This window comes from Megalopta genalis, unplaced genomic scaffold, assembly GCF_051020955.1.
Source record: "Megalopta genalis isolate 19385.01 unplaced genomic scaffold, iyMegGena1_principal scaffold0137, whole genome shotgun sequence".
NCBI lineage: Eukaryota > Metazoa > Arthropoda > Insecta > Hymenoptera > Halictidae > Megalopta > Megalopta genalis.
Window position 1 is genome coordinate 120,001 of NW_027476206.1, and position 7,500 is coordinate 127,500.

The window sequence follows — 7,500 nt, forward strand, 5'->3', positions numbered from 1 at the left end:
GAGTGCCTCAACCTCGGCGAGTATCTTTGACCCGGACTCCTTATTGACTTTCGACTCAGGTCGAAAGCAAAAGGTCCGTATTTCGGACACTCGCCTAAAGGCTTCGTCTCTTACGAGATCGAGAGGCCGTACCTTCTGCCCGGAGAACGTCCCCTTCGGTCTCCTGGCCCGGTTTGCTGCGGCCTTGCCGGTGGGTGCGCCCGGCTTGGCTCGCTTTGACTTTTTGGTGACGGTTTGCCAACCGTCACCAGTAGGGTCCTCGACACGCTCGGGTGCCGACTGCACCTTCACGAGTGACGTGTCTCCGACTCGTTCGATTACTTCCACGTTACCGGTGTCCGGCGTACCTTCTACCGTGGGCTCGGTTTTCACCGAGACCGCTCGCGTGGGAGTCACACATCTTTGCAAGATCACACGAGGATTGGCGATATTAATCACCTTCCCGGATCTTGTCTTTCTCACAGACGCGGGGGGACTGACAGCTGCATTTGCAGTTCCCGCGTCTGCGGCGACGGCTTCACTCCGAGTAGGAGCTGGACCCGTCGTCTTTGGACGCTTAGTTTTTTGTTCATTAATTTTATTCAGACCCATAATGTGTCTTGGTCTTTCATCCAGTGCGCTCCCCGGCCACCACCGACCCACACAATTTGGAACCCGCCAAAGGCTGAGTTAGGGCTACGCACCGAATATAGTCTGCTGGCTGGGTCGGTTTCCTTACCCAGCCCGCGTCCTCGCCCAGCAGAACCCACTTGCCCGAAGCGTGTGGTCGTTCCAAGCCGATTGACTGGACCAGGGCTGCTTTTCTCGTCCAGCCGCCCATCTAGCCGAAGCAGAGGCCAAAGGTACGTGTTGGGGACGTCTCACCCGCAGGAGAGGGCCCCCTCAGATCCCAGGATCCTCTTTTCCGACGACAAGGGTCGCCACGCACGGCAAACACGTGGGAGACAGCAGTCGGAGAGGCTGCCTCTTCCTCTCCACCACACTTCGTTCAGTTCGCTGCGTATTTAAGAACACGAGCTATCCAGCGGTACCTTTTTCGTGGAGGCTCAAGTGTGGCTAGGGCACGTTTGCCCCTTGCGGCCTGGGTTGCCCAGGGGATTGATTGCATCCCATGTATTCCTGAGCCCAGCGGAGTGTTGTCTAGTGGCGTGTTCCGCCCACGAAAAACGGTCTGAAAAACCGTTTAACGTAAACTGGGGAACTGATGCCACGAGTGACAACAGTTCCCCAGTCGGAAGTCATACAGCACATACAGTGTTGTACAAAGAACACGCCACAGCCCGTATGCTAAATCAGGGCCTCGCCATTATGCGAAGTACTACATGTACGACGCACTGACGGTCTCTAATGCCTTCATCGCCGATACACCCATCGACTCGGCCGATCAACCCTCCTACGCGAGGGCTAGTTCGGGGGTTATCTCCCGCCCTGGGTGGCCACAGACCGCCACCGCCAGTAGATAGGGACAGTTAGTGTTGTCGTCAAACTGTGGTCTCTGAGAGACGGGCCGTACCTAAGTCCTTGGTGGACCATACCGGCCGCTCTTGCGACTTGTGCCTGGTGTTCGGGCTCTACCTTCGTTCACCATCGTATCAGGGGAAGACAGCGTGCTACTCCCACTGCCACCTCGAGTCCAACCCAATCCAGGCACTCTTACGGAGTAGTGTTAAAGTCTTTTATCTCCGCAAGAGGGGCTTCAGCCTGGCCCGAGGGGACGAACCCCGAGGGGTTCGCCCAGCATGCCGTACATCAACGGAGCTGGACGAGTCCACGCTCCGTATGCAGTTTCGTTCTATGTTCGCTTCTTAGTCTTGCTTACGGATCGTGCGAATTTTCGGAACTCCTGAAACAGCTGCTCTGACACCAGGCTGGCTTTGTCGATTGGCCACTGAAATCCTTCTCGAATCGCCGCCTGGCGTAGGTGTTCCCTGTCCTCTACGTAACGCTGACAATCGTAGAGGACGTGGTTTGGAGTTTCCTCCTCCCCACATTCGCACAACTCGTCGTCGACCAGGGCGAACGTCTTGAGCTTCGCACGGAAGTCTCCGTGTCCGCTCAAGAACTGCGCTACATCATGGTCGACTCTGATCCAGCTCGCTGAGAGACGGTCTGATACCTCGCCGAAGTATTGGAAGGTTTCCCTACCCTTCGTCGAGGACGACCATCTCTGCTGCCACATCTCTAAAGTCGCCTCCCTCAGCCTTCTGCGAACTTGGGCTTCGGTGACGACTTCGTCAGCCAATTCGGCCTGACTCACTTGATAGGTTCCATGTTGGAACCCGAGTTTCTTCCTGGCTTTGTACACGCAGCTGAACTCCGCTATCGCCAAGTCCACAGGTATCTCCCCGGCGATCACGGGGATCGCATCAGTGGAGACTGTCCTGTAGGCTTTGACGCAGCCAAGCAGAACATGCCTCTGCGCCCTGGTGAGCACTTTACTCGTCCCAGAGGTAAGGCGGTCTGCCCAGCCCGCGGCAGCATACGTGACGATTGGGACAAACAAGCCGCGGTACAAAGTACGCATCGTCCGATATCCCAATCCCCAGTTCGACTTAGCAATCCTTGCTAGCGCATTAAACGTTCGCAAGGACTTAGCATTCAAATACTCGACATGGGAATGGATACCCAGTCTAGAGTCAAAATGCACGCCAAGGTAACGCACAGAGTCCTTGACGGCAATATTCCGACCTCCTACTTTTATCACAGGTGGCCTCTCTCTGTCGAGAGAGCCTTTTAAGAATACCATCTCGGTCTTGGTCGCAGACAGCGACAATTTCTGCTGGTCGCACCAGCGAGAAATGGTGTCCACAACCAATTGGCCATTGCTTTCTAGACCCTTCCTGCTGTTCGCGAAGATCAAGACAAGAAGGTCGTCTGCATAGGCGATGGGCTCGCAAGCGAGCCCGGCGTTCGATAAGAGCTGTAGAACCTCGTCGAAGACTAAGTTCCAACAGCTCGGACCAAGAATCGATCCCTGTGGGCAGCCCTTAGTGACTTTCTTCCGCACTGCACCGCGATCAGACACCATAGTCACCACGCGGCCGTCGAAGTAGTCGACCACCAATCTAAATAGGTTTTTTGGGCAGCCTCGCTTCCTCAACGCGTTGAGTATGCTTGGCCACCAGACATTATCAAAGGCCGCAGCAATGTCGAAGAGCAGACCCACGACGTACTTTTCCTCTCGACCGGACGCAAGCTCCCTCATCTTTACCACGGCATCAGTCGTGGATCGATGCGGCCTGAATCCGTATTGCCGATCGGAGGCGTAGTCGGGGTGCAAAAACAAACTAGCTAATCGCGTAGCGATTAGCTTCTCCAAGACTTTGCCTACGACCGAAAGCAAGCATATTGGTCTGTAGGACTTTATCTCCGTTTCAGGTTTCTCGGGTCCTTTAAGGATGGTAATGATGGACCCGACTTTCCATTCCACGGGAAAGACTCCGTGTGCCAGGCATCCGTTGTAGAGTCGGAGGAGCTCGCGTGAGATTGTATTACACGAACGTTTTAAAATCTCCGGCTCGATCCGATCTAGGCCTGGACACTTGCCGCTCTTCAGTCGGTTGACCGCCGATCTGAGCTCCGAGAGGGTGAAGGGACTGGCGTCCTCACTCTCCGGCTCGATGGCAGCTTCCCTCCTGACTCGCGCATGATCCGGGGAGTCATTCGCGGGGCTATCGTCCGGAATTAACCCCTCCAGCAGCGCGGAAGCGGTGGAGTCCCAGTCTGTGGTGTAACCCTGGGCAGTGTTACGATTTATATTGGAGATGACCGTGCTGGCTGTCATCTTCTGCCTCGTGATCTTATAAATGAGGCCCCAGGGTTCCTTGTTTCCCTGCTCGGTCACGAATGCACGCCAGCTGTGCGACCGAGCAGCTTTGATGGCGGCTTTGTAGGCCTTTCTCTGTTTAAGATACTCGGTCCTCTTGGCCGCCCTCTGCTCCTCTGAACATGCTGCGTTCTGCGAGGCTCGTCTAAGTTTGTAGACTCGCCTCTTTTGCCTCGTCAGGTCGGCCGTCCACCATGGGACGGATTTTGAATGCCACTGCTTGGTTGGCATCGAGGAGTCGCACGCTTGGACGATCATTCTTTCGATCTCCTGTGCTAGATGTTCGACATCCCCCTTATTGTTCAATGGATTGGGGGATATACTCCTCTTACTTTCCTGCAGCGCCTTGTCGAACTCGGGCCATTTTGCGCTTCGGAGTCGGAACCTTGGTAGTAATCCGTTCCGGTTGGTGCTGCTGTTGCTACTAATTTCGGCAGCACCGTCCTCGGCGCAAAAACTCAAAGAAAACTCTATGACTCGGTGGTCGCTGGTCGTCAGGTCCTCGCGGACCTTCCAACCTCGCACCTTGTCGCAAATATCAGGTGTCGATAGTGTGACGTCGATGTATGACTGTCCACTAGGGCTGGAAAACGTCGGAGCGTTTCCAGCCTCGTTCAAGACAACCAAGCCATGGCTCACGATAAACTCTTCGAGTTTACGGCCTCTCACGTCCGTCTCCGCGCTGCCCCACTGGGCTGATTTCGCGTTAACGTCGGCAGAGATAATGACTCGGTTATGCTTAAGTGCGGAAAGAGCTCTCTCCAACCGCGCCAGACCTGATTCAACGTCATCGGAGCATTGAAAGTACTGGCTGATCAGGAAGAAGCTCCCAAACGAACCCGAGATGCTGACACAGGACAAATGCGTGTCGCACAAGTTAGAGACTTTGACCACGGTTAGATCCGGGTTTCTGACCGCTATTGCAGCCATCACCGGTTCGCCTGCCGTGATCAGCCTCGTTCTCAAGCCTAGCCCGGGCACAGTACCCCGCCAGCTATATGGCTCTTGTGCAAGCAACACATCTACCCCTCGCCTATGCATCTCAGTCCGGACTTCGTCGGTCACGTTTCGGGCCCGCTGCATGTTATGCTGCATGACCCGTATGACTCTCGAGCGTCGCCGGTCGTTTGTACTATCCATTCGAGATTCAAATTATTATTCCTGTCTAATGCGAGACATCTCCAAAACCAGCGCTTCCTGATAGGAGGCGCAGGCCGGGTCTCGCGACTTATGGTCGTGTGGCCGCCCTCTGTCTTTGCAGTTGGAACAAACCGGAGGCTTGCTCTTCCTGCTGCAGAGCGCATAGCCGTGCCCTTTTTCGGCACAATGTCCGCAGACATCCTCTTTGAATTTACAGCGCTTCGCGGTGTGCCCGAAGCGCTGGCACTTATAGCAACGGGTGACCTGTATGAAGTCCCGCACACGGCAGGAACTCCACCCAAGGTACACCCGGTCCCCTCTCTGCGCCAGCCGCCGACGAATCTGCGGACTGACGGCCACTACCCAGTTGGCTGTCTCCGGGGTCTTGCCAGCCATGCGACTGACCCGAACACCCGAAGGCACATCCTTCTGGGACGCCTCAGAGAGGTTTTGCCTCCAAAGACTGGAGGCAATTTCCTCCTTGCCCATCCCTTTCGGAATGTCATAAATCAGGACCTCGGGGTCCCGTTTGCTGGGCAAGGAGACGGACAGTCCCGCACTCGCCAGCTTCTTATTGCCTACGAAGGCTTTTAGGTCCTCCTTGCGATCGGTTTCGACGACGATGCCACCGGAGTGGATGCGTCGAACCGATCTGACACGGATCGCCTCCTTCGCAGGTTTTACGATCGACAGAACAGCTCTCTTAGTAGCATCGCTGTTCTGTCCTTTATCCTTTGGCGGGAAGATACGCACCACGTATTGTGTCGGTGGTCTTCTCGCCTCCGGAGTCGCTGACTGGTTGACCTTTGCCACTTGGGCGTAGGTCAACTGCGCGGCATTGGAGACCGTCTTCGGGAGGGATCCCTTGGACGGCCCAGGTCGCGCCGCACTCATTACGGCAGGGCGCGCTTTTAGGTCCGCCCTGACCGCGGCGAGTTGCCCTTCGACGAAGCTGTTTCTTTGAATCAGCTCCTGGACCAACTCGTTGAGTGCTCCGACTTCTGCTAGTATCTTCGACCCGGACTCCTTGTTGACTTTCGACTCGGGTCGAAAGCAAAAGGTCCGTATCTCCGATACTCGCCTGAAGGCTTCGTCTCTCACGAGATCGAGAGGCCGTACCTTGTGCCCGGAAACCGTCCCCTTCGATTTCCTGGCCTGGTTTGCTGCGGCCTTGCCAGTAGGTGCGACTGGCTTGGCACGCTTCGATTTTTTGGTGACGGTTTTCCAACCGCCACCTTCGGGGTCTTCGACACGCACGGGTGCCGGTTGCACCTTCACGAGCGTGTCTTTGACTTGTTCGATTTTTTTGGGTTTCCCCTTCCCAGCCTTGCGGCTGGGGGAGTCCCCCGACTTGGGCGCTGTCCCCACGTTACCGGTGTCCGGCGCGCCTTCTTCCGTGGCCTCAGTTTTCACCGAGACCGCTCGCGTGGGTGTCACGCATCTCTCCAAGGTCACACGAGGATTGGCGATGTTTAACACCTTCCCGGACCTTGTCTTTTTCGCAGACGCAGGAGGGCTAACAGCTGCTGCTGTAGCTTCCGCGTCTGTGGCGACGGCTTCACTCCGAGTAGGAGCTGGACCCGCCGACTTTGATCGTTCAATTTGTGTTTTCGATTTAGATCCCATAATGTGAATCTTTCTTTCATCCGGTACGCTCCCCGGCCACCACCGACCCACACATTTTGGAACCCGCCATCAGGCTGGGTTAGGGCTACGCACCGGACATAGTCTGCTGACTGGGCCGATTACTCAACCCAGCCCGCGTCCTCGCCCGTCAGAACCCACTCGCCGAAGCGTATGGTCGTTCCAAGCCGATTGACTGGACCAGGGCTGCTTTTCTCGTCCAGCCTCCCATCTAGCCGAAGCAGAGGCCAAAGGTACGTGTTGGGGACGTCTCACCCGCAGGAGAGGGCCCCCTCAGATCCCAGGATCCTCTTTTCCGACGACAAGGGTCGCCACGCACGGCAAACACGCGGGAGACAGCAGTCGGAGAGGCTGCCTCTTCCTCTCCACCACACTTCGTTCGGTTCGCTGCGTTTTGAGAACACGAGCTATCCAGCGGTACCTTTTTCGTGGAGGCTCAAGTGTGGCTAGGGCACGTTTGCCCCTTGCGGCCTGGGTTGCCCAGGCGATTGGTTGCATCCCGATTTCTAGATCCAGCGGCATGTTGCTACGTGGCGCGCTCAGACAACGAAAATGCGGCATTCCGGTCAGACCAGAAAAACCGCATAACGTGACGCGGGGGACTGCAGCCACAAGTGACAACAGTCCCCCGGTAGGGAGTAGTACAGCATATTCAATGCTGTACATGAACACGCCACAGCCCGTATGCTTAGTTCAAGGGCCTCGCCATTATGCGAAGTACTACATGTACAACGCACTGGCGGTCTCAAAATACCCTCATCGCCGATGCATCTGATGCATCCGTCAACTCGGCAGCATTCACTCCGTCGGCGTGTTGCTTTGTGGCGTGTTCAGATAACGAAAATGCGGCATTCCAGTCAGACCAGAAAAACCGCATAACGTAACGCGGG